Genomic DNA, 26523 nt, shown 5'->3' on the forward strand with positions numbered 1-26523 from the left:
AGTTCCAAGGCCTGCAGGAAGCCTTGGACTCGCTCTTCCCGTCTGGCCGAGAGTTTGTGCAAGCGTGTCCTTCGGAGCTGGGCGTCCCCACTGGCTTGGAGCCCCTCTCGCAGCAGCTGCTCTGTCACTGTAGCCTGGTCCCTCTCCAGCTGCTGCCTCTTCCGCTCCTCTGCATACATGTCTCGGGCCTTCTGCTAGAGAAAAGTGGGGATTGGGGTGGGGAGATCATTTTTAGGAGTGGGTGAAACTGGGATGGAGGAGGTAGGGGGTGGGGCACAGGGTGGACCAAGTGAAGTGGAACGGTGGAAAGTAGGTACCAGATTTGGAAAAGCTTGGGAGTAGGTATGCAGTGGGTGGTGCTCATGTTGTACAGGCAGGGCAGTGGCAGTTCTGGGTCCATCTTGGTTTGTTTTGTGTGGAAGTGTCTGTACTTCTTAAAGTTTTTCTCATGCACTTGGAAGGGAACCAAACAAATGTGGGTCTGACTTCTGATTCCCCCATCAACTGGCTTTGTGGCTTTGGGCAAATCCTGTCCTAACCTCATTTCTTCATCTGTAAAGTGGGGGTTGTGCCTACCTTGAAGAGTGGTTTTAAGGATTAGAGATAACATATGCAAAATCCTCTCTAGGATATTAGCAGGCTCTTAGACAGAAACAGCAATTTTACAAGTTGTTATTGTCTATTCTCTGCTGCAAGAAAGGTCCTATTCTTGTCAGGGACATGTCCCTTGGGTCACTTCCTTTGATCTCCCCAGGTTTTCTTCTGAGGGTACCATCCTCCCAACTCCCTAGGCTATTTTTCAGAGCTCCAGACTTGCCTCCTGTATGAAGACCAGCCTGATCCTTCCAGCAAATGACCCTCCTATGAACATTCTGAGAAGCAGGTTCAACTCTCTTAAGCCACTTATTGCATTCTGCATAGTAGAATAAGTGTTAGTGTTCATAGTCCACTCTTTCTGTTAGAAAATAAGCCCTTGGAAGTTTGAGAGCCTCCAGGCCTCTTGGAACCAGCTCTGACACCAGGTGGTGATCATACTCCCTGGCAGCAGTTATCATCCCAAGTACTAGAGGGCAGAGACTGGGCTTCTTCCTCTCCAGCACTTGGGGTGCCCTGTACATGTGAAACACTCAACTGACTGACCACGTGATCCCAGGAGAGCAGTGAGGATGCTCCTGATATAGAAGAGCAGAAAATCCCTTTGGAGCAGAACCAAGGCTTTCCTGTGCCTCACTGATCCTCTCTGTTCCTGCCAGTCTAACTGACCTGCAAAGCCTTTGCACCAGAGCTCCTCCTGCCAAACCTATTCCGTGTGTGAGAAACTCTATTTTCCTATGGTATCCTATACCCTGATGACCCTTCCCACATTCTACCTTGTATTACGGTAAACTTGTGTACATGTTTTTGTCCTAATCAGCCTGTAAGCACCTTGACTGCTCTGTCTTCATGGTTTAAAGAATATCTTACATGTGCACAACCACTTCATCTGTTGCCTCACTTGACCCTCACAATGGAGCTGTGAGGGAGGTACTTTCTGCTGGAGACAGACATGGAGCAGGGAACTGATTTGCTGTCTCTCAGCAATAAAGGTTTACTGCATGAATAAGGATGACAAATGAGAATTCTGGACTATCCCCCCCCCCGGGCTCCTGAATAATCCCAGGCATTCAAGGGTACTTCTCTTCTGCTATTACAATGAATTACATGTGGAGCTATGAAGACTTCGGGCTTGAACAGTTGCCGCTAGAGCTCTCCATCTTGCTGGAAGGGCTTCTTCCAGGCCTTGGTCAGGAGGCTCCCTGGGTGCTACATACAGGATTTTTTTGAGGATATGGAGATGCGCAGGACACAATCCCAGCAATCCAGGTGCTTACAGGCTGATTATACAGCCATACACACAGAGTGCCACGACGCAAAATAGGATATGGTAAGGGTCATGCAAGTTCAGAGGAGAAAGCAAGTGTGGCTGATAAACATCACGGAGCAGTGACCTTCATGGACAGACAGAATTTGAGCTGGCCCTTTAACCAATGAGGAGGATTCAAACAGAGGTGAGGTGTGTCGGGGGCAGGGAGAATATTCCGGCAGTGGGAGTAATAAGCAAAGATGCATGGAACCGAACAGCCTGTTGAGGCCAGAGTAAGTCCACCTGGAGCACTGGGGTTGAGAAGTTCCTGTCTAAGGCCTCCCTCACCTCTCTAAGGCTATTTCTTACTCTGCAAAACTGGGATAAGAGTACCCACCTCACTGGGTTGTTTGAGGAAAAATGAGATAATGAATTTTCAGCCTACTGCTTGACTATTAACTGTTAGCTGTTCTAGCACTACCACTTGTGGACTGGGCTAAGTAGTCTAAGTTTCTGGCAGAACAGAAAGGATGGGGGACACTCAGCAACAGAGGGAGGAAATACAGAGCTAGCTAAAGCCACTTCATGAGGCGCAAGCTTCTTCCAGATGGCATCAGAGTGCATGCCAGCAATGGGGGCTGTAGCCCAGGCAGAGCCTGGCCCCTGTCTGCCAGGAATTAGCAGTTCATTGTTCAGATAGCAGAGTTGGGAGGGTGTCTGCTCGTCATTTTACAGAAAATGACAGCAAGGCTGAGATGGCTGAAGTTCCCTTGGCTTCTCCACTAAGGTAACTTCTTGAGAGGACAATGTGAAGTGTATCTCGTGCCTGTGTATAAGCTGTACTTTCTAGGGGTGGAAAGACTGGTGGCCTGTATCTGGATACCTGTCTATCCAGCTTCCACATGGTCTGGATCTACCCTGTCAATCTCAGAGGTGTTTCCAGTTCTTCTCAAGTACTTACCCTTGGGAAATCCAAGCTAACAGAAGTCCTAGAGGTCAATTTTCTCTCCCTGACCATTTGTCTACTCTCCTTGTATAATGACCAATCAGGGTAAGTGAGGGTGTTAATTCTTTCCTTAGAGACTTTTTGTACAGACCTTATCCAACCTTGGTGCAAGGGCTCCAAGAAGCTCACTTTGAGAAATGTGGTTCTAACCTATGAATCTAAATTCCTCCTGGGCATTATCCCTCTCTGCTCTTACTCTCTCCTTGGTAGAATCAGAGAACAAGATGTAATAGTCCCTCCAGTACTTAAATATAAAAGTCCTCTACCACTCTGTTGGCACCTGGAGAGAGGCTGCAGGTCCTTGGCTTCAAAACATTAGCCAATGAAAAGTCCTTCCCCAAGCTGCAACCAGCCAGCCCAGGTCAGCAGCATGAGGAATGCATTTCTGAGGGCTGCCCTCAGGCAGAGAAGGACACCTCCTACCAGAAAAATGATGTTCTGAAGCACCCTCAGAGTCTCCTTGCCTGGGGAGTTGTACTGGGGACAGCATGTGCAGGGTGCTTTTCCAGAGACAGGAGTCTGAGGGGAGGCCAAGAGACACACATCTGGGGAACAATATTGGCCACCATTCTTGGAAAATGAACTGTGTTCCAGGCACTGCACTCAGCACTTGACATGTGTTAGCTTACTGAATCCCTATCACAAACCTGCAAGGTAGGCATTACTATAAACGCTACTTCTCTCATTTTACAGGTGAGGAAAATGATACTCTGAGGGGTTAAGTAACTGTACAGTCATATAGCTATGTAGGCAGTGCCAATATTCAAAGTCATGAATGTCTGAGACATTAACTCAAGCTTTTAGGCTAAGGTGGGAGGCTCGCTTGAGCCCAGGTGCTCAAGACCAGCCTGGGCAACATGGCGAGACCCCATTTCCACATGCATACATATATAACTCAAGCTTTTATCCTGAGAAGAAGATAGTGACAACCTGAAGAGCACAAGAAATATAATGTTCAATCCAGCCTGTTTAAATTGTGACAAATGTACTACAGGAAGCTTCGTGGGAACATGTGTCTTCTCCCTCTGTAATATCATCCTTGGAGATGAGGTGAACACTTTTTACTCATCTCCATCAATGACCTCTCAAGGACCTACCATCCATGCAACTTGTGATTGAGGATCAGCTGCTCTGCACTGCCGCACACCCCCTCCCTGGCCTGATTCTCTATTTGTCCCTGCCTCCTTGCTGACAAGTTCTACTGCATCATAGTCAAGATCTCCCTTTGCCAGCCTTTAAGACGGGCTAGGTGACCACCTGGAGACTGTCATGGTCCATTCAGATACCAAGGTCTGGCTCCCCACAACTTGTAGCCAAGTCCCTGCTTCCCTTACGATCCACCCGCTGCCTTCCTCCCAGTAAGCTACTCTAGGTCCAGAGCCTAGCCCCTTGCCCTGGCTTCCTGCAGAGAATAGGGACACATTGGGCAGGGCCTAGAGACAGAGCAGCTCAGATTTTAAAATGGGAATTTGGGTGATGGGGCAAAAGCACAGACATACAGGTAGGAAACTGGAGGGCATGGAACAAGTAACTGGGAAGAGTCCAGTTTGGCAATGATACAGGGTCTGTAAAAGGGAGACATGAGAAAAGCCTGGAAAGACCTCTCTGGTCTGAGAACAAACTGGTGAGGATGCTGTTAGTCTGGATTCTCCCCTTAATGCATCTGCCAAGGTGATATGATTTCTAGAAACAGAGCTTTGAAGCCTCTGGGGTAGAGAAAGCCTGGCCAGGACCTCCAAGGGCTCCTGCTGGAGAAGGCTTCAAGATAATCAGTATCTCTATTATAACTTTGGATTCCTTGCTCTAAAAACAGAGGCAATAATAATAGTATCTGCCTTAAAGCAGTTCATAGAATTTACTGAAAGGATGCCTGACATGTGATAAGAGCTCAATAAAAGTTTGCAAATATAGGTCGGGCACAGTGGCTTATGCCTGTAATCCTAGCACTTTCGGAGGCCAAGGCGGGTGGATCACCTGAGGTCAGGATTTTGAGACCAGCCTGGCCAACATGGTGAAACCCTGTCTCTACTAAAAACCCAAAAATTAGTTGAGTGTGGTGGCACGTGACTGTAGTCCCAGCTACATGGGAGGCTGAGGCAGAATTGCTTGAATCCGGGAGGCAGAGGTTGCAGTGAGCCGAGATCATGCCACTGTGCTCCAGCGACAGAGCGAGATTCCGTCTCAAAAAAAAAAAGTTTGCAAATATGATCCATAGGTAAAAATGGAACACATAATAGTTGACCTCAAACACCTTCCACCCCATCCCAGGAAACAGCAGAACTACACAACCAATTGCTATGGCCACAACCTAAGTGTCTTGGTTCCTAATAACATTATTATTTGTACTTATTTGTTTTAGCTTACAAGAAACAAGAGTTTCAGGCCGGGCGCGGTGGTTCACACCTGTAATCCCAGCACTTTGGGAGGCCGAGGCGGGCAGATCACCTGAGGTTGGGGGTTTGAGACCAGCCTGACCAACATGGAGAAACCCCATCTCTACTAAAAATATAAAATTAGCCGGGTGTGATGGCGCATGCCTGTAATTCCAGCCACTTGGGAGGCTGAGGCAGGAGAATCGCTTGAACCTGGGAGGCGGAGGTTGCAGTGAGCCGAGATCATGCCATTGCACTCCAGCCTGGGCAACAAGAGCGAAACTCCATTTCAAAAAAAAAGAAACAAGAGTTTCATAATTACATTATCAACATTGCCACTAACAATAAACCTCTTAAGTAATGTTTAATTTTGTGTTGCAGTTTGTATTATCCTGAGAAGAAATTCCACTAAAGATGAATAGCAGAGAACTGTGTTCAGGTAAGCTGAATTAATTCCTTTCTCTGGGGAGTTATGTTATCACCTTGATATAGTTAGTTTCACTTGTTTCTATTTCAACGTTTGTTTTTATCCTCTCTTCATTCACTCCTCCTCTTCCCTACTGCCACCACCCTACCTCCAGGCACATCCTCTTTCACCTGGACTACTGCAGGAGTTCTGTCTCTTGGCTTTAACTCCAGCCCCTTGAAAATTCTGAATGATTTTTACAAAATGCAACTCAGATCCCATCATCCCCTGATTAAAGTCCTTCAGCTTTGTTACCATGACCTACAAGGCTCTATATGAGCCAAGGTCTGACTCTAGCCTCATTTCATGCCCTTCTCCCTTGGCACGTTGACCTCTTTTTTGTTCTTCCAAGACCCAAACTTTAACCTCAGTCTCTTTGCATTCTCTTCATTACTTTCTAGCACATCATTCTGTATTCTTCACTGCCTTATTACAATCGGAACTTATATATTTGTTTACTTGTTTATTTCTGTCTCCTCAAGAATACAAGTTCCACAAAGGTAGAGATCTTGTCCCTCTGGCTACCTATTGACTCTCCTGTGCCTAATACAGTGCCTGATTCATACTACTCAATAAATACTTATGGAATGAATGAAACTTGAGTTAACTCCTCTGACAACCATATGCAAAGTATCTGAGAAATGTGAAATTACTATAAAAGACTTCTGAGCAGCCCAATTAGAGATAAAAACACAAAAACTCATGCACCAAGCTTCTCTGGGCTTCATGCAGAGCCAGTTCACTCTCATTTTATATACATAATTCCAACAAGCTTGACTAACTGGTTTCCTTGTCTATAGCTGATTTAAAACAGTAAATACTATGGAAGAGGAGAGATACTGTCAAAATTAACTGTTGACAGCAGTAGGAAATGAAAGAGGGAGGACACAGAAAAATATACATGAAACCTCAAACCCAGGTATTCTGGGACCATCTAACTTAGAGCAAACAGCCCTACCCCTCAAGGATATTGTTGTACAATGAAGTGTTTAAAGATGATAATTACTATTATCATAATCATTAGAATATGATGGCCAGGCATGGTGGCTCATGTCTATAATCCTAGCACTTGGGGAGGCCAAAGCAGGAGGATCACTTGAGCTTAAGAGTTCAAGACCAGCCTGGGCAACATAGTGAGAACTTATCTCTACAAAAAATACAAAAATCAGCCAGGCATGGTGGTATGTGTCCATAGTTCTAGCTACTCGGGAGGCTGAAGTAAGCCAAAGTTGCACAACTGCACTCCAGCCTGGGCAACAGAGTGAGACCCTGTTTCTAAAAAAAAAAAAAAAAATAGCATGTGATTATCAAATCATCATCATTATTAGCAAGTGCCTGGTATATAGATTTCAATGAATTATGTACAAGATACATTTTAGAAATTTTTCCATCAAAAAAGGGTAAAGTTTTAGGTTTTAGAGGGAGCTTTGGTCATATGGAAAAATCTGATATTCATTCCCCATTGACAGTGGATAACTGTGCCTTTGCTGTTTTTCTTTTCACTAATTCTAAACTTCTTTCAATTTCCTCATATTCTGAGACTAAGTAATTAAATACATGATCAAGTCTTGTGATTTGATTTACTTATACCAAGAGTTATGGACTTGGGATTCAGGGGCAGATTTCAGCAGTTATGTGAACCCCCTTAAAGTATTCTATGTGTGGCTGGGCTTGGTGGCTCATGCCTGTAATCCCATCACTTTGGGAAGCCAAGGCGGGCGGATCACCTGAGGTAAGGAGTTCAAGACCAGCCTGACCAACATGGAGAAACCCCATCTCTACTAAAAATACAAAATTAGTTGGGAGCGGTGGCGCATGCCTGTAATCCCAGTTACTCGGGAGGGTGAGGCAGGAGAATCACTTGAACTCGGGAGGCGGAGGTTGCGGTGAGCTGAGATTGCGCCATTGCACTCCAGCCTGGGCTGCAAAAGTGAAACTCCGTCTCAAAAAAAAAAAAAAAAGTATTCTATATGTTTCCATGATAAGTTTACAATTCTATGCAAAATTCCACTCAAATTCAAAAAAATTGAGTGATCTGCAATTTTCTGTCTGTGGCTTTCATTAGATTATCCAAAGGGACCCCAATACCAAGGAGATTAAGAATCCCTGACTCACATCATTATTTCCTCCTGGCATTACCTCTCCAGACTGAAGAAGCAGCACCAGCTTTGATTTTAAAATTCAGGCTCCTTAGGCCAGACGTGGTGGCTCACGCCTGTAATCTCAGCACTTTGGGAGGCCAAGGTGGGCAGATCACCTGAGGTCAGGAGTTCAAGACCAGCCTGGCCAACATGGTGAAACACTGTCTCTACTGAAAATACAAAAATTAGCCAGACATGGTGGCGCGTGCCTGTAATCCCAGCTAGTTGGGAGGCTGAGACAGAAGAATCATTCAAACCCAGGAGGGGGAGGTTGCAGTGAGCCCAGATCGCACCACTGCACTCCGGCCTGGGCAACAAGAGCAAAACCCCATCTCAAAATAAATAAATAAATAAAGATAAAATTCAGGTTCCTTGGGACAGTTACTTAAGTCTCTCTGCCCCTCTGGTTCCATATATGAAAAATGAGGACACCAAAACTGCTGGGTTGTTAGGTTAAATAAGAAAACTTACATGAAATCACCTAAGTGCCCTCGTAGATCCTCATATGTTAGCTACCACTACCATTATTATAAAGAGACCTAATCATATACAGGTGACTGCTAATAAAACCTGTTTCAAGATTTGGTGATGAAAACTGAAAGTCAAACTTCAAGTCTTGACACAACATAGTTTTACACAATGAAAAGACAATGCTATTTAGTTCTTAATCCCTACTGCTACAATCTTTTATTAGGGTAATACTTTAAAGGAATAATGGCCAGTTTCTCTGAGAAGCCTTTTCTTCCTGAGTCTTTAAAAGATAAAAGACCTGTAGCTCAAATCCTATTCCTACCTCTTACTGATTATGTGTCCTTAACTAAATCATTTCTATTTGCTTACTTACATAAGGGAGGGGCTAATAAGACTTCCCTCATTGGGTTCTTGGGAACATTAAATGAGTCGCAGCATGTAAAATGTTCGCAGTGCCTGACAAGTAGTAGATACTCAGTAGGTGGTAGCTACTATCATCATTATCATCATCTTATTAGGAAGTGCCTGGTGTATAGTAAGGTGGTTGTCAATCAATGCTAATCTTTTCTTCCATCCCATCCCGTCTGGCCAGCCCTGAACTCTTTCTTACCTGAAGCACGCTATGGTTCATCTGGAACTGCAGGATGGCCTCGAAGAGGTTCCAAAATGTATACTCTGGCCACAGAACGGGTTGGAACACCAGGCAGGAGTGAGAGGTCTGGGAAAGGTAGGGAGGAGAGTATGATTTAGTAACATGTTGCTGGGCCACATCTCTGGTCAGTCCTCCAAGGAAAAAGCAGGCTAAGCAGGACCCAGAAGCCCAGAGATGAGAATGTTACAGGCATCCTGAGCTGTAGCTGCAGCTGCTGCTGGCCCTGATTCATTCACTAGTAGGAGGAGGAGTCACTTGAGGCAGCCAGATCACCTGCCTGTGGCAAAGCAGAACTAAAACGAGACTAGATCAACATTTCCACCAGGATTTTTCTAAGAGCCAATTTTAGGACTATGAAATAACATCTGGATTATGTTATTGGCTCTTGGCCCTTAGAGGGCATCTGGAAGATATACTGTCTGATAAAGGTCAGCAATGAACAAATGGTAGCTGCCACTGTTATTTTTAAGTACCAGCAGCAGGGCACAGTGGTTGAGAGCGTGGGCTCTGGAGCCAGACTGCCTGGCTTTGAATTTTGGCTCCAACCATTTACCATTTATTTGAGCAGGCGTAATTTCACCTGGGCCTGAGATTCCTCAAATGTAAAACTGGATAATAGGAATACCTAATTTTCAGGGTACTGTTTAGATTAAATGAGATAACATATGTATAGCAAAGAGCCAGGTGTACTTTAATAATAATCACTGATGAAGAATCCCCTTTGGAACACTCTCGACAGCCACTGCCTGATATCTCTAGTGGTGAGGAATTCAGTACCTCATGGGGGATAACTAGTTGTCAGATAGCCTGTTTGGCTTTTTATGCTAAACCAATGTCATCTTCCCTACAACTTCTACCAAGGTCCCAGGTATTTTTTCTGGAACAAGTTTGTTTCTTCTTCAAAGTGACATTCTTTCAGGTATTTCAAGGCTAAATTAGAGCTGCCTGTTATCAGTTCCCAAGGTTGTAACGACTTGTTCAGAGTTTGTCTTTGCTAGCAAACTATAAGTTTCAAGACAGTAGGCATCATTTCTGACTCGGTCACTGCTATATTTCCAGCATAAAGAAGGAACTCAACACTTTTTTCCAAGGGAATACATTGTCACTTACTTCCCTTTTGCAGACCACTATCCTTTCCTCATTTTTTTGTAAGACATGAGATTCCTTGCTTTCCAGTTTGGCCTCTTCCAGTAAGTCCTCAAGTTTGTCAGTGTAACTAATCTGTACACTGAGTAACTGACTCTGTAGTCTCTTAAAATTCAGCCAATCAGTAAACTTCTCAAACGTGATCTGAGCAGCACGGTGGGCCACAGAACCAATAGGTGCACATTGTACTTCTTTCTTTTTTTTTTTTTTTGAGACAGAGTCTCACTCTGTTGCCCAGGCTGGAGTGCAGTGGCACCATCTCGCCTCACTGCAACCTCTGCCTCCTAGGTTCAAGTGATTCTCCCACCTCAGCCACCTAAGTAGCTGGGACTACAGGCACCTGCCACCATGCCAGGCTAATTTTTGTATTTTTAGTAGAGACAGGGGTTCACCATGTTGGCTGGACTGGTCTCAAACTCCTGACCTCAAGTGATCTGCCTGCCTCAGCCTCCCAAAGTGCTAGGATTACAGGCGTGAGCCACCACGCCCCGCATTAGCTCACTTTTAAGATTGTGGTCCATTAAAATTTCTGGAGCTTTATCATGTGAGCTGCTTCCAAATGGAGTCTCTCTCAGAACAAGGACTTCCCCTAGTTATGTGCTATCCAGGGACCAAGTTAACAGGGGATGGAGACTTGAGTGTTTGCATATTGTTTACCATGCTTGCATAAGTATGGCCCTTTATCCTGAAGGGGAGGGACTAGTAACTGCAAGGCAAGCTTCCAACCCAGAGGGGCTAGGGTCCCTGGCAGGTTACCAAGGCAAGAGCTTATGCTCAGGGATGCAAGACAGAAGTCCCATTCCTTGAAAAGGGGCACAATGAAATTTTCACTACAGTTGGATTCGCAAAGCCGGTGACAGATGAGGAATGGACATCAAATATCATCAGACACAGCCTAGAGATGCTTCTCCAGATTTTAGCTTTCCCCAGAAATACTCTGGCCCCAGCCTGTTTGGGAGTGGGGATGGACCACTCTAATCCATTCTGTGGATACGGTTGGTTTTCCCCATGACACAAACATAATAGTACTTGGAAATGACCTACCTGCCATAGCAAGAAGTCACTCAGCCGCACTTCTCCAGAAGTCCGTATCAAGATGTCAGGATGAGGAGAGCGGTTGGTATAGAGGCACTTATCAAGCAGAGACTCAGAGATATCACTAAGATGAGCAAGAAGAGACAAAGAGAGGCACACATCCTATAGTATTCTCTTTCTGTAGTATTCTCATGGTGAATTTCCATATATAGGCTTCTCAGTTTATACAATACCATCAAATACACTAGCCAGTACTACACAGAAGGCCCTCAACAAATGTTTGCTAAATTAATGAATGAATTTAAATCTTCACAACTACGTAAGGTATTTTATTTTTTTTTTAGAGAATATAATGTAAAATTATTTCTTTTCTCTTTTTTATTTTTTGCCTTTTTCGACATGTTCTGATACATAAGGTATTTATTTTTTTGAGATATCGAGTCTCACACTGTTCCCCAGGCTGGAGTGCAGTGGCACGATTTCAGCTCACTGCAAACTCTGCCTCCCAGGTTCATGCCATTCTGCCTCAGCCTCCCGAGTAGCTGGGACTATAGGTGCCTGCCACCACACCCGGCTAATTTTTTTTTTTTGTATTTTTAGTAGAGACAGGGTTTCACCATGTTAGCCAGGATGGGCTCGATCTCCTGAACTTGTGATCCGCCCGGCTCGGCCTCCAAAAGTGCTGGGATTATAGGCGTGAGCCACCATGCTCAGCAGACACATAAGGTATTTCTATCCTCATTTTACAGATAAGGAAAGTGAGGCTCAAAGATGAATAATTTGCTGAAAGTCATTTAGCCTCAGGCCTAAAACCAGATGCACCCACAAAAATATCTGTTGTCTTTTGCTATAAACATCTTGTTTTTTAAAATACATACATACATCCTATGGCCCAGTATTTGATGAAATACTATGCAACTGCATTCTAAAAATAAAGATACATCTAAATGCACTGATTTGGAAAGATGTCCAAAATCTAATGTTAAATGTAAAAGGCAAGTTTCAGAGAATATATAGTATAAAACACACACACATTCAAACATTCACACGTGCATATAAGTATACATAAACAAAGAACAGAGTCTAAAAAGATACATCATACTATTAACAGTGGAATGGATAAGAAGTAAGGAAGAAAAGACTATTTCTTTTTACTTTATGTACTTCTGTTATTGTTTGAATTTATGTAAATAACTTTTTTTGGCCAGGCATGGTGACTCATGCCTGTAATCCCAGTACTTTGGGAGGCTGAGGCAGGCAGATCACCTGCGATCAGGAGTTCGAGACCAGCCTGGCCAACAAGGTGAAACCCCATCTCTACCAAAAGTACAAAAATTAGCTGGGTGTGGTGGCGCATACCTGTAGTCCCAGCTACTTGGGAGGCTGAGGCAGGAGAATCGCTTGAACCCAGGAGGCAGAGGTTACAGTAAGCCCAGATTATGCCACTGAACTCCAGCCTGAGTGACAGAGTGAGGCTCCGTCTCAAAACAAAAAACACACAAAACATATTTTATTTTTTTTTCCAGACAGGGTCTCCCTCTGTTGCCCAGACTGGAGTGCAGTGGTGTGATCTCAGCTCACTGCAACCTCCACCTTCCATGCTCAAGCAATCCTCCTACCTCAGCTTCCCAAGTAGCTAGGACCACAGGTGTGCAACACCATGCTCAGCTAATTTATTTTTAAAACCTTATTTAAGTAATATGGACCCTGAAACATTGCAAAAATTCCACATTACACCAGATTTTAAATAAACAGCAATATGATCAGTTCTCCTGTGTTTGATAAGAGCTACTTTCCCAAGCACACAGATGGTCAGAAAGGAGATAGAATTGAAGAAAACTGGTGAGTGGAAGCATTTATCTGAAGTAAAACTATCCTGTCCACAGAAAGAGGGTATTTGCATGGCTGGTGTCTGTTGGCTCCAAGAATGCTGTTTACCTGTCCTACCAACTACCCAGAAGCAGAATTCAGAATGTCCAGGTAGTTAAGAGTTACATCTTGGAAAGGGTCCAGAAGACAAAAATTTCTTGGTGGGAACATGATTCTGGATGCATGGTCAGGAAAGCAGAAAGATCTGGGCTGAGTGTTCAAAACCAGACTCTACACTTACTAGTTGTGTGTCTTTAGGCAAGTTATCATCTTTTTTTTTGGAGATGGAGTCTTGCTCTGTCACCCAGGCTGGAGTGCAGTGGTGCAATCTTGGCTCCCGCAACCTCCACCTCTCGGGTTCAAGTGATTCTCTTGCCTCAGCCTCCCAAGTAGCTGGGACTACAGGCAGCCACCACCACACCTGGCTAATTTTTGTACTTTGAGTAAAGACGGGGTTTCACCATGTTGGCCAGGCTGGTCTTGAATTCCTGAGCTCAAGTGATCTGCCTGCCCTCGGCCTCCCAAAGTGCTGGGATTACAGGTGTGAGCCACTGCACCCAGCCAAGTTACTCATCTCTCTCAGTCCTCTAAGGCAAACAACAGAGAGAGCTTTCTTTTCCATATCATCATCACAGAGGAAACAGTGTTCACTTATAATTGAGCAATAAGAAGGGCTCTGGTTCAGATTTCTCTGGTAATCTGACAGTCTTGTCTTGGCAGCATGGTCTTAATTCTCCAAGTTATGTGAGACCCTGTACAATACATATAATTTCTCATTCTCTTATCTTTAAAATGGGCCCATTTGCTCTTTCCCTAAGCGGCCTGAGGTAATCTGTGAAAATGGTTCGCTATTCACTTAACCCGGAGAACCTCATGATATCATGCAAATCAAGAGGTTCCAATCTTCGTGTTTACTTTAAGAACATTCGTGAAACTGCCCAGGCCATCAAGGGTATGCATATACGAAAAGCCACGAAGTACCTGAAAGATGTCACTTTACAGAAACATTGCGTACCATTCCGACGTTACAATGGTGGAGTTGGCAGGTGTGCCCAGGCCAAGCAGTGGGGCTGGACACAAGGTCAGTGGCCCAAAAAGAGTGCTGAATTTTTGCTGCACATGCTTAAAAATGCAGAGAGTAATGCTGAACTTAAGGGTTTAAATGTAGATTCTCTGGTCATTGAGCATATCCAAGTGAACAAAGCACCTAAGATGCGCCGCTGGACCTACAGAGCTCATGGTTGGATTAACCCATCCATGAGCTCTCCCTGCCACATTGAGATGATCCTTACTGAAAAGGAACAGATTGTTCCTAAACCAGAAGAGGAGGTTGCCCAGAAGAAAAAGATATCCCAAAGAAACTGAAGAAACAAAAACTTATGGCACAGGAGTAAATTCAGCATTAAAATAAATGTAATTAAAAGGGAAAAAAAACAGGGCCCATTTGTCCTATCCACCTTATAGGTTATCATGAGGGTCAAATCAAATGAAATAATAGATTTGAGTGCACTTTGGGAACTATAAAGTGCTATATAAAGAATAATAATAAAAAATTATTTTCAGTCCCACCAACTTGCAGTGTGACTTCAGAGACTCAGTCTCTCTGAGTTTACAATTTATCTGCAAAGAGTTTCTTCTACCTACTTTAGGCAGTGGGCAGAATTCTTAATGCAAAAAGCTGAGATTGTGCCAGTGCATTCCAGCATGAGCGATACAGCAGACTCTGTCTCAAAAAAAAAAAAGGGGTTGGCCAGGCGCAGTGGCTCACGCCTGTAATCCCAGCACTTTGGGAGGCCGAGGCGGGCGGATCACGAGGTCAGGAGGTCAAGACCATCCTGGCTAACACGATGAAACCCCGTCTCTACTAAAAATACAAAAAATTATCCGGGTGTGGTGGCGGGCGCCTGTAGTCCCAGCTACTCAGGAGGCTGAGGCAGGAGAATGGCGTGAACCCAGGAGGCGGAGCTTGTAGTGAGCCGAGATTGCACCACTGCACTCCAGCCTGGGCGACAGAGCAAGACTCCATTTCAAAAACAAAAAAAATGGGGGTAACTCTAGGGTGGAAAGATGAAACTGACAAAATCAAAATGGAACATCTTTAGACTTTGGGCAACAAAAATCCATCACTAAATGGAATAGTGAGTTAAAGCTGTCTACGTGAAGACTTTTCGGAAATGATTTATATTAAATAACGGTAAAATATCAGTTTTTACCTATGAGAATAGGTTTATTTTTTTGTTTTATTTTTTGAGACAGGATCTGGCTGTTACCCAGACTGGAGTGCAGTGATGTGATCTTGGCTCACTGCAGCCTCAGCCTCCTGGGCTCAAGCCACCCTTCCACCTCAGCCTCCCAAGTAGCTGTGACTATAGGTGCATGCCACCATACTCAGCTAATTTTTGTACTTTTAGAGACGAGGTTTTACCATTTTGCCCAGGCTGGTCTCGAACTTATGAGCTCAAGCGATCCAACCCGCCTCAGCCACCTAAAGTGCTGGATTACAGGTATGAGCCACTGCACCTGGTCAGAACAGTTTACAATTAAAAAATCTTGGCAAGAATAAGGTGAAATGAGCACTTTCAAACTCAGATCCTGAGGAAACAATAAAAAATGCAGGCAAGTTCAGTCAAAGATTTAATTGTGGCATTATTTGTAATAATGAAATATTAAACTGCCTATATACCCAACAAATAGAAGACTGGTTAAAGAAATTAACACAAGATATATTTTACAGCCATTATAAATAATGATATGAAGAATTATTAAAAACATGGGTCATGAAAAGTACTCGTAACATTGAATGATAAAAGCATGATTCAGAGTGTAAACTATTCATTATGTGATTTCATGTGTTATAAATATTTATGTCAAAAGTGAGTGTGTGTGTGTGTGTGTTTCAGACAGGGTTTCACTCTGTTGTTCAGGCTAGAGAGCAATGGCGCAACCACAGCTCATTGCAGCCTCGACCTGCTAGGCTCAAGTAATCCTCCTCACTCAGCCTCCCAAGTAGCTACAGGTGTGTGCCAGCATACCCAGCTAACTGTTTTATTTTTGTAGAGACAGGGTCTTGCCGTGTTGCCAGGGCTGGTCTCAAACTCCAGGGCTCAAGCGATTTTCCTGCCTCAGCCTCCCAAAGTCCTGGGATTACAGGCATAAGTCACCATGCCCATCTAATTTTTTTCTTTTTTACTGCCTTATTGTTCATTTCAACTTCGCTGTGAGAAAGTCAATATACCACAGTGAATGAGAACACAGGCTCTGAAGCCAGGCTGAAATCTTGGCCCCAAGGTTTGCCAACTATGTGAACTTGCACAAGTTACTTTTCCTCTCCATGTCTCAGTATTCTCATCTTTAAAATGGGCATAAAAACAGTATCTACCTTATAGGGTCTAAGGATAAATGTATGTGGAATACTTAATCCTTGGAACAGAGTAAATGCTCAGTAAGTTAGCAATTACTATTAACACTATTGTTTTATAAGAAAGACAGGCCTACAGGGAGTCAAGTAGCCCGTTCAAGGTAACACAGTGGAATAGAATTTATTAACTATCCTTCGGTCTCAATCTAGTTCCTTCTTCTATCATTTCCAGACTCATAAAACAATCTATTAATTTAACTGCTAAAAAAATACATATATACCTCGGTCAGGTGCCGTGGTTCAAACCTGTAATCCCAGCACTTTGGGAGGCCAAGGCAGGAGGATCACTTGAGCTCAGGAGTTTGAGACCAGCCTGGACAACATGGCAAGACCCTGTCTCTACAAAGTCAAAAAATTAGCCAGATGTGGTAGCAGTATCTGTGGTCCCAGATACTCAGGAAGCTGAGGTGGAAGGATCTCTTGAGCCCAGGAGGTCTAGGCTGCAGTGAGCCATGTTCATACCACTGCACTTCAGCCTCAGCAACAGAGTGAAACCTTGTCTCAAAAACAAAACGAAACAGGCCAGGTGCTATGGCTCACACCTGTAATCCCAGGACTTTGGGAGGCCAAGGAGGGCAGATCACTTGAGGTCAGGAGTTCGAGATCAGCCTGGTCAACACAGTGAAACCCCATCTCTACTAAATGTACAAAAAATAGCCGGGTGTGATCCCAGCACTTTGGGAGGCCGAGGCAGGCAGATCACGAGGTCAGGAGATCGAGACCATCCTGGCTAACATGGTGAAACCCGTCTCTACTAAAAATACAAAAAAATTAGCCGGGCGTGGTGGCAGGCGACCGTAGTCCCAGCTACTCAGGAGGCTGAGGCAGGAGAATGGCATGAACCCGGGAGGCAGAGGTTGCAGTGAGCTGAGATTGCGCCACTGCACTCCAGCCTGGGCGACAGAGCGAGACTCCATCTCAAAAAAAAAAAAAAAAAAAGAAAAAAAATAGCCGGGTGTAGTGGTGTGCACCTATAATCCTGGCTACTCAGGAGGCTGAGGCACGAAAATTGCTTGAACCTGTAAGGTGGAGGTTGCAGTGAGCCGAGAGCATGCCACTGCACTTCACCCTGGGCAACAGAGCAAGACTCCATCTCAAAAAAACAAAAAAACAAACACACACACACATACACACACACACACACACACATACATACCCTGGAAGAAAGAAAAATGAGGAGTTGGATGGTGATAGTGAGAAATCAGGAAAATTCCAGCTATTAGAAGCATAGAACCTAATTGTAATTAACGCACTGACTTTGTTATAAATGTAGGTTTGTCTAAATCCGAATAATATAAAGTGTACCGCCTCAGGTCCTGATTAGCCCAGTCTGAGCACACCAAGCTTCAGGAGTTGGTGGGTTGAGACATTGGCCTCCTGACCCTGGTGATACTGCCCAACCCACACCCTGTCTGCATAAGTAACCCCACAGAGGCAAGTTACTAAACCATGCAGGACAGAGAAGGATATGGAAAAACTTGCTGGACAAGAAGCAGAAGATAAGGTCAGTGGTTACTGCAATGTCGTATGAGGGTAGAGCATGCTGGACTAGGAGTCAAGATCAGAGTCCTAGGCATAATGCATATTAGATCTGCTTGTCAAATGGCTTTCTTTCATTCTAGTGTCAACACTTGTGCCTTAATATTTATTTCATACATACAAGAACATTTGAAACATTCATTATAAAGCACAAAAATATAATGAACTATGAAAGTACCTCCAAACTAAGAATTTTAAAATTATTGAAAACATGCTTCTATTTCTATACCCCTTTTCTGTCTCATCCTCCTGCCTGCTCTCTACCTCTGCCAACTCCACCAGTCTCTTAATTGTTTTAACAACAGCTGATTTTCACTCTACATCTTAATTGACCTCCCTACAGCATTTGACACCATTGTTTCCATGGGTGCCCTACTCCTTCCCAACCTGCACCAACAAACTCCCTTTTCTTGGCTTATGTAATGCTGGGTGCCCTGGTTTTCTTCCTGCTTTTCTGTGTTTTTGCTTATAAAGCTTATTCTCCTCTACCCAGCCAGTAAAGGGTAGAGTTCCTCAAAAATGCCATCCTAGGCTCTTTCTTCTTCTCACTCTAGACTCCTTAACAGGCAGGGCAGAGTGGCTCACACCTGTAATCTCAGCATTTTGGGAGGCCAGGGCGAGAAGACCACTTGAGGCCAGGAGTTCAAGACCATCCTGGGCAACAAAGTCAGACCCTGTTTTTACAAAAAATAAATATAAAAAGTTAGCTGGGTATGGTGGTGCACGCCTGTAGTACTGGGTACTTGAGAGGCTCCTTTGAGACCAGGAGTTCCAAGATTCAGTAAGCTTTGATTGCCCCACTGCACTCCAGCCCGGGAGACAGTGTGAGACCATCTCTAAATAGATAAACACACAGATAGACAGACTCTCCTTAGCTTTCTCATCCCCTCTTTGCTCAGGTTAACCTATACACAGATGGCTTCCATACTGGCGACAGAGATAAACCCTGTCTGAACTGTTGACCTGACATCTCTGTCTGACTGTTGACCTGACTATACCAATCCCTCTCTGAACTGTTGACCTGACATCTCTGTTCAACATGTACAGGATATCCAAAACCAAACTCCTGACCCTTTTCAACTGGATTTTCTCTCAGGGCTACCTAGCATGGTGAAGGGCACCACTATCCACTGTAATATAAGTCTAAAACCGCCGGGCGCGGTGGCTCACGCCTGTAATCCCAGCACTTTGGGAGGCTGAGGTGGGCGGATTACCTGAGGTCGGGAGTTTGAGACCAGCCTGGCCAACATAGTGAAACCCCATCTCTACTAAAAATACAAAAATTAGCTAGGCATGGTGGCATGCCCCTGTAATCCCAGCTACTCAGGAGGCTGAGGCAGAAGAATCACTTGAGCCCAGGATGCGGAGGTTGCAGTGAGCCGAGATTGTACCATTGCACTCCAGCCTGGACAAGAATGAGACTCTGTCTCCAAAAAAAGAATTAGCTTAGCATGGTGGCAAACACCTGTAGTCCCAGCTACTTGGAAGGCTGAAGTGGGAGGATTGCTTGAGCCTGGGAGGCACAGACTACAGTGGGCCGAGATCACACCACTGTACTCCAGCCTGGGCAATAGAATGAGTCTCTGTCTCAAAATAAAAATAAAAATGGGCCAGGAGTGATGGCTCATGCCTGGAATCTCAGCACTTTGGGAGGCTGAGGCAGACAGATCACTTGAGGTTGGGAGTTCAAGACCAGCCTGGCCAACATGGTGAAACCCCATCTCTACTAAAAAATAGAAAAAATTAGCTGGGCATGGTGGTGTGCGCCTGTAATCCCAGCTACTTGGGAAGCTGAGGTGGAAGAATTGCTGGAACCTGGGAAGTGGAGGTTGCAGTGAGCCAAGATCTCGCCATTGCACTCCAGCCTGGAGACAGAGTGAGACTCCGTCTCAAAAAAATAAATAAAATAAAAAATAAAAATAAATAAATAAATAAAAATAAAATATTTGTTGAATGAATGAACTATGTGACAGAGAAATGTCACCCAGCTGTTAGGAAGGAGAGGCATTCATAAAATAGCCTCAAAAACTGTCTTGTCTCCTTTTTATCTAATTCTATTCTCACCAAGTAACTTTTTGATTTTTAATCTAGTTTCCTAGGTCAATCGAATCGGGAAGGGAACCAGAAAAATTCCTGGTTCCCAAGATCCCACATAATAGAGGTAAAGGATAAGAACCCTAAAATCAAACAGCTTTAGATATGAGTCCCAGCTCTGGCACTTACTAGTAGAGTGACCCTGGGCAAGTCACTTCAATGCTGAACTCAGTTTTCTCATCTACAAAATGGACAACAGCCTTGAATCTCTCACACATAAGGTTAATGACTTAATGAAATACAGAACACAACACATCTCCTGGGTTATTTTTTGCTACTATTATTTTACTATTGCTGTTAGTTTACAAATATTATTAAAAGTTACATAAATAATAACATGAGAGGGACCAAATATTTAAATGGCTTCAAAAGTCCCTCCACCTCTAATAATTAGATTCTACTATGTTGACAACAATTAATAATTTTCTTTTTGAAAAATCCCTGAATCGGCTGGGCGTGGTGACTCACGCCTGTAATCCCAGCACTTTGGGAGGCCGAGGCAGGCAGATCACGAGGTCAGGAGTTCGAGACTAGCCTGGCCAATATGGTGAAACCTGTCTCAACTAAAAATGCAAAAATTAGCTGGGCATGGTGGTGTGCACCTGTAGTCCCAGCTACTTGGGAGGCTGAGGCAGAAGAATTGCTTGAACCTGGGAGGCAGAGGTTGCAGTGAGCCGAGATCACGTCACTGGACTCCAGCCTGGGCGACAGAGTGAGACTTTGTCTCACACACAAAAAAAAATAAAGAAAGAAAGAAAGAAAGAAAAACACCTGAATCTTGTGTGGAAATAGAACATGAGAGACCTAAAGAACTCTAGCCCCAACAAACTGCATTCATGAAAAGTCATTCTTGGAAAAACACTACCAAAGGGCCAGGAGGGTGTAATTTGTAAAGGAATAATAACATGGCTTTGTCATCTGCTTTGCTCTTTCTCTGGGGTTTCTTGGTGTGTGGTGAACTCTAGTTCTGAAGCAGGTTGTAATAAGCCAATCCTAATCTCTAAATTTGGGAGATCCCCTTAAATCTTTCCACATGCTCCCCTAATTAGACCTCTGGCCAAGTACATGGCACAGAGGGGCTTTATGGTTTGGTACAGGCCTGGTTTTTTGTTGTTGTTGTTGAAGAGAGGGAATTTTGCCATGTTGGCCAGGCTGGTCTTGAACTCCTGGCCGGCCTCAAGTGGACTGCCCACCTCAGCCTCCTAATGTGCTGGGATTACAGACGTGAGCTACCATGCTGGCCCAGGCCTGTTTTCCTTAGCAATTACCATGCAAAACAACTCGGGATACCTGGGATCCAACAGGCCTTGCTCCACCCCCCAGGCCATCTCTCTCACAGCATTGCTGATCTCATGACGGGACGTGTATGCAAAACAGACATTCAGGAAACACCTGAGGAGGGAAGAAGAGAATAATTTACCAAAGGGGGACAGGGACTGATGACTGAAGTCACTGATTACAGAGAAGCCCTTCCAGCCTTTCCCTAGAAAGACAAATACACATCAAATGTTAACCGTGGATACCTCTGAAAGGTGAAATTATGAATTTTTTGTGGTTTCCAAGTTTTCTTGGAATAAACATGTAACTAGTTTTATAATAAGACAAATACTAAATGGCTCCTTTTTTTTGAGACAGTTTTGCTCTTGTCGCCCAGGCTGAAGTGCAATGGCGTGATCTTGACTCACTGCAACCTCCGCCTCCTGGGTTCAAGCGATTCTTCTGTCTCAGCCTCCCGAGTAGCTGGGATTACAGGTGCGCACCACCACACCTGGCTAATTTTTGTATTTTTAGTAGAGATGGGGTTTCACCATGTTGGCCAGGCTAGTCTTGAACTCCTGACTTCAGGTGATCCATCTGCTCAGGATGACAGGCGTGAGCCACTGTGCCCAGCCACTAAATAGCTCCTATTGCCGTCCTAACCCTCTCCCCTTCTGCTGTACAACCGGCTTTCAGAGGAAGACTCTACTGTGATATTGGCACAAACAAAGGAAAATAGGAAGGAAATTTGATGTAAAACAAGTCCACTGCCAAAATACACGTTATATTTCAAAGCTACACATCACAGAGTTTGGATTATTGAACTCTATTCCCCTGTACGTCTGTATGACCTCCCAAGGTCATCCTATCCATAGGTTAAAGGAGTGGAACAGAAAAAGAATTTCTTGAAGGATCTGTCTTCGAAGACAGGGATAAGAACTGCTGTATTCTGACCCCATGCCCTGTCAAGTAAAAACATACACACACACACACTTATTTGGTGGGGGCTGGGCAGAGAAAGGAGGAAAGAGAAACTGCGTATGTGTCAGTATACACACATATAACATGTTATTGCAGAATCATGTCTGGTGTGCCCTGCAGACAGAAGAAGAAAGTCTTTAAGCTGCTCAACCTACTCTCTCATTGCCCCTTGCACCAATCCAGACCAAGGAAAGCCCAGGACGTCTCCCTAAAGCCAGCAGGGAATCAAAGATTGAAATAGCTCCCCATAGGGAAATCTGAGAACTTACTTGTTGTAGTTCTTCGTGGCCTGTACAGCTTGTGCAATCAGCTCCTGGAGATCCAAGGGCAACAAGTGCAGATCGCCCAGGACCCGGATACACACCCCATGCTTCTGCAGTTTCTCCCTGATCAGGGAAAAGAGGCAGCATTGGGATAGGGCCCCTGCTGAGCTGGAGAGAGCAAGGTGCTCAGGTAATAACTGACCACCAGTTTTTTGAGTGCTTTCCTGTGTATCAGACCCTGTTCTACATGCATTATTTCATTGCATCCCTTCAACAACTCTGAAAGAAACTTCAGTGCCGAGGCTCAGACAGGACAGTCAGATAGGGACTGCCAAAGGTCATATAGCCATCAAGTGCTCTGTCAGGATTGAAACCCAGTTTGTCTGATTTGAGAACCCAAATTCTTTTTCTTGAGATGGAGTCTTGCTCTGTCACCCAGGCTGGAGTGCAGTGGCGTGATCTCAACTCACTGCAACCTCTGCATCCCGGGTTTAAGCGATCCTCCCACCTCAGCCTCCCAAGCAGCTGGGATTACAGGCGTCCACCACCATGCCTGGCTAATTTTTGTATTTTTAGTAGAGACGAGGTTTCACCATGTTGGCCAGGCTGGTCTCGAACTCTTGACCTCAAGTGATCTGCCTGTCTCGGCCTCCCAAGTGCTGAGATTACAGGCATGAGCCACCGCGCTCGGCCCCAAACTACATTTTTTTTTTCCTTTTTCGGAGACAGGGTCTTACTCTCATCCAGGCTGGAGTGCAGTGGTATACATACTCATGGTTCAATGTTAACTTCCAAATCCTGGGCTCAAGCGATCCTCCTGCCTCAGCCTCCCAAGTGGCTGGGACTAAAGGCATGCACCACCATGCCCGGCTAATTTTTGTATTTTTTGTAAAGATGACGTCTCACTATGTTGCCCAAGGTAGTCTCAAACTCCTGGCCTCAAGTGATCCTCCTGCCTGAGCCTCCCAAAGTGCTAGGATTACAGGTGTGAGCCACCATGTCCAGCAAGAACCCAAACTCTTTACTATACATTACACGACCTCATGTGTCCTTTTTGGGCAGTTGCATTTTATGTATCTGTGAAGTTTGTCCCATTTGAGAAGTGAGTAAACTCCTCAAGGGAAGGAGCTGTATTATGGGGTACTTTTGTTATGTTCTAGTGAAATATTATGATAATGGTGACAGCTAACATTCTATGTTTACTAAATGCCAGATATTGGTCTAAGTGCTTTACATGTACCAACACATTCCATCCTTACACCAACCTCTGAGTTATGTACCATTATTATTCCCCTTTTACAGATGAAGAAACTGAGGCACAGGGAAGTTAGGTAATTTGTTCGGACAGCTGATGAATGGAGAACCAGGATTTGCAGGTAGGGAGTCAGCCTCCAGAGCTTGTCTTCTTAATTATGACATTATATTGCTTCCATACAGTAACTCCCAAACTCTGCATACAGTGAGAATGAATTCAACCAGCTTCTCTCATCTGGAAATGCTATGAAGAAACCGAATGCTTCACATTTGGAAAATGGGAGATTAACTGAAGGAAGTATACTAGAAGACCTTGATTCAGCTCCTCCTGCTAGCTTGTGGTATAGTTCTGCCACTAGTTTGATGTGTGACCATGTGTAAGCTCTTGTCTTCTGTTTTTTAAAATTTTAATTTACTTATTTTTATTTTAATTATTTTTTCTGAGACAGGGTCTCGGTCTGTTGCACAGGATGGAGCATAGTGGATCGATCACAGCTCATTGCAGCCTCAACCTCCCCAGGCTCATCACAGTGATCCCCCCACTTCAGCCTCCTGCATAGCTGGGATTATAGGCATGTGCCACCATCCCGTTAATTTTTTTGTATTTTTTTGTAGGGATGGGGTTTTGCCATGTTGCCTAGGCTGGACTCAAGCAAATTCCTGGACTCAAGCAATGCGCCCTCCTTGGCCTCCAGAAGTGCTGGGATTACAGGCATGAGCCACCTTGCTCAACCTCTTCTCTTTACTAGGGTTTAGCTTCCCAACTGATGAAACAGAATCAGGCCAGTGGTTTTCCTACCTTCTTTTAGCCAAAGAACCCTTTCTTCAAATCAAATTCTACAGAGAAGCCCAATACATAAAATAGGTAAATGCAACTCAGCACCCCCTACCCCACTCCCACTAGGTTCTTTCTATACCTCCTCACACCTTGGGCTTCTGTGGCACATTAATGGAAAAGCACCTCTGAGTTTCTTCTTGCCTTCGCCAGGACTTCATGATAAACAAAGACAGTTTTCTCTACTACTAACTGATCAGCGCAATCTCATTAGCATCTCTTCTGCCATGCATTTTGATCTTGCAGGAATTGTAATATGGCCTGTCTCTCAGAACACAGTGTAGTAGATGATAGCTCAGCTCTGGAGTCAGAAAAATCCAGGTGTGTACCTTGGCTCTGCCTGTCTGATAGCTGTGTGACCCAGGATATATGCCTTAACTTCTTTAGTTAGCTACTTTCCTTCTCTCTAAAAATCGGCTAATAATATCTTTGTCATGGTATAATGTGATTACAGGATGAGTAAGAATGTATGAATGTATTTTAGGCTCAAAGCCTGGCATATAGTAAACACTTTAAAAAGGAAAGATTAGTGGGATGTGCCCCCCATGCCTCCATCCCCGGCTCCTTAGGTGTAAACTCTGAGCCACACAGGCTCTGCTGGGGACCGGGGAGCAATGTCTGTAGCCCAGAGTCTCACCATCCTAATATAGACAGAAGGAAGCCTGGCTACCCTCCCTACCACCCATTGTTCTAGGCTCATCTTCACTGGAGTTCTAGGCTCACTGTTCTCTCATCTTCCCGGTATAGGCAGGAGCTGGGCATACAACAGTTGTAACTAAGACTTTCGGGCAATTCTGGCTGGTAAGGGCTCCATACTTTGAAGCAAGCAGTCTCCACTGAACTTTGTCTTTGCCCCTCTGTGGCTTTATTCCCTAAGTTAAGCCTAAACTTACTGACAGCTAAGAATGGTACTGATGCTTCCCCATAAATGTCTCTTATGCATCATCCTATCCCTCCCAAAAGACTATGCAGGGGGAGTACAGTAACTTTTTAGGGTTCACTGTGCAGCAGAAAATGACTTCTTCAATGTTTTCTTTAACTCCCACTTCCTTGGCCATAGTTTATTGGCTCTGGGGTAGAAATCTGATAGAATTTAGGGATCCCAATTAAGGGATTTTATTGATTCTGAGCTGCTCTTTTGAAGCAAGAAAAAACTGGTCTGCAGAGAGAAGTGGAAATGAATGAATACAGAGGTTCTACCCAGTGGGTTTAATTCCTGGTTTCAGTTTTGCTTGAGGCTGGGTGTACTTGTTCTTAAATCATGTGACACACCTCAATATCCTCAAATAAATGCCCCCTTTTTTATTTAAAAAAAAAGTTAGAAATAAAGAATGAAAGACTATCTTGTATTTCTGATATTTGCCACCCAAGATCTCTAACTAACATTAAAAAGAGTTGGAAGTCCCTTAAGTAAGCCTCAGATAACAGAATTTCAAGGGTTAGGATAAGGCTAGGGGTGGTGGAAGAACACGCTCTCCCCTCTGATAGCATCTTACTGTTCTTCCATCAAGCGGCTGAACTTCTGCCGGGCCAGATCCATAAGCCCGTCTACCTCACTCTTGGAGCGTTTGAAGTTCTCAATGCTGAATGCGTAGACCGTCACCTCTAGGATGCCCAGGTTCAAACACCACCGCAGAGTCTGAGAGGGGAGAAGGCAAGGAGCTAGGATACAAGGAAGAGTGGGAAGGGGAAATAAGAGATACTTTTTGGTCCTGACTCAGAGTTGGAGATAGGAGACAGACTTTTCTCCTCCCCAAAGCTGGGTGAAGCTAGGATAACATCAGTGTTTATGTCAGAATTAATGCATCAAATAAGCAGAAAACCACCACTGAAGAAACTGAAAAATGTGATCTTAGTGAATGCTGATGGCACTGTGCATTA

At 44.4% G+C, this 26523-nt stretch overlaps 1 protein-coding gene, 1 long non-coding RNA gene and 1 pseudogene across 4 annotated transcripts in view; 2 read left to right on the forward strand and 1 right to left on the reverse strand.

Moving 5' to 3' along the window:
- Positions 1-26523, reverse strand: part of DHDDS (dehydrodolichyl diphosphate synthase subunit) — a 38667-nt gene that overhangs the window by 2212 nt on the left and 9932 nt on the right.
- On the forward strand, positions 190-26139 carry LOC129051861 (uncharacterized). Of its 3 annotated transcripts, none has more exons than XR_008516369.2 (5): positions 190-883; positions 5603-5660; positions 23856-23929; positions 24014-24184; positions 24423-26139. It is a non-coding gene; the product is annotated as an uncharacterized LOC129051861 (long non-coding RNA). The 3 variants fall into 3 exon arrangements; XR_008516367.1 differs by lacking the exon at positions 190-883 and adding an exon at positions 1832-2048; XR_008516368.1 differs by lacking the exon at positions 190-883 and adding an exon at positions 1832-2048 and having other exon boundaries at positions 24014-24148; positions 24257-26139.
- LOC129051860 (putative uncharacterized protein encoded by LINC00596) lies at positions 14032-23845 on the forward strand (annotated as a pseudogene).

This window comes from Pongo abelii, chromosome 1 (assembly GCF_028885655.2).
Source record: "Pongo abelii isolate AG06213 chromosome 1, NHGRI_mPonAbe1-v2.0_pri, whole genome shotgun sequence".
NCBI lineage: Eukaryota > Metazoa > Chordata > Mammalia > Primates > Hominidae > Pongo > Pongo abelii.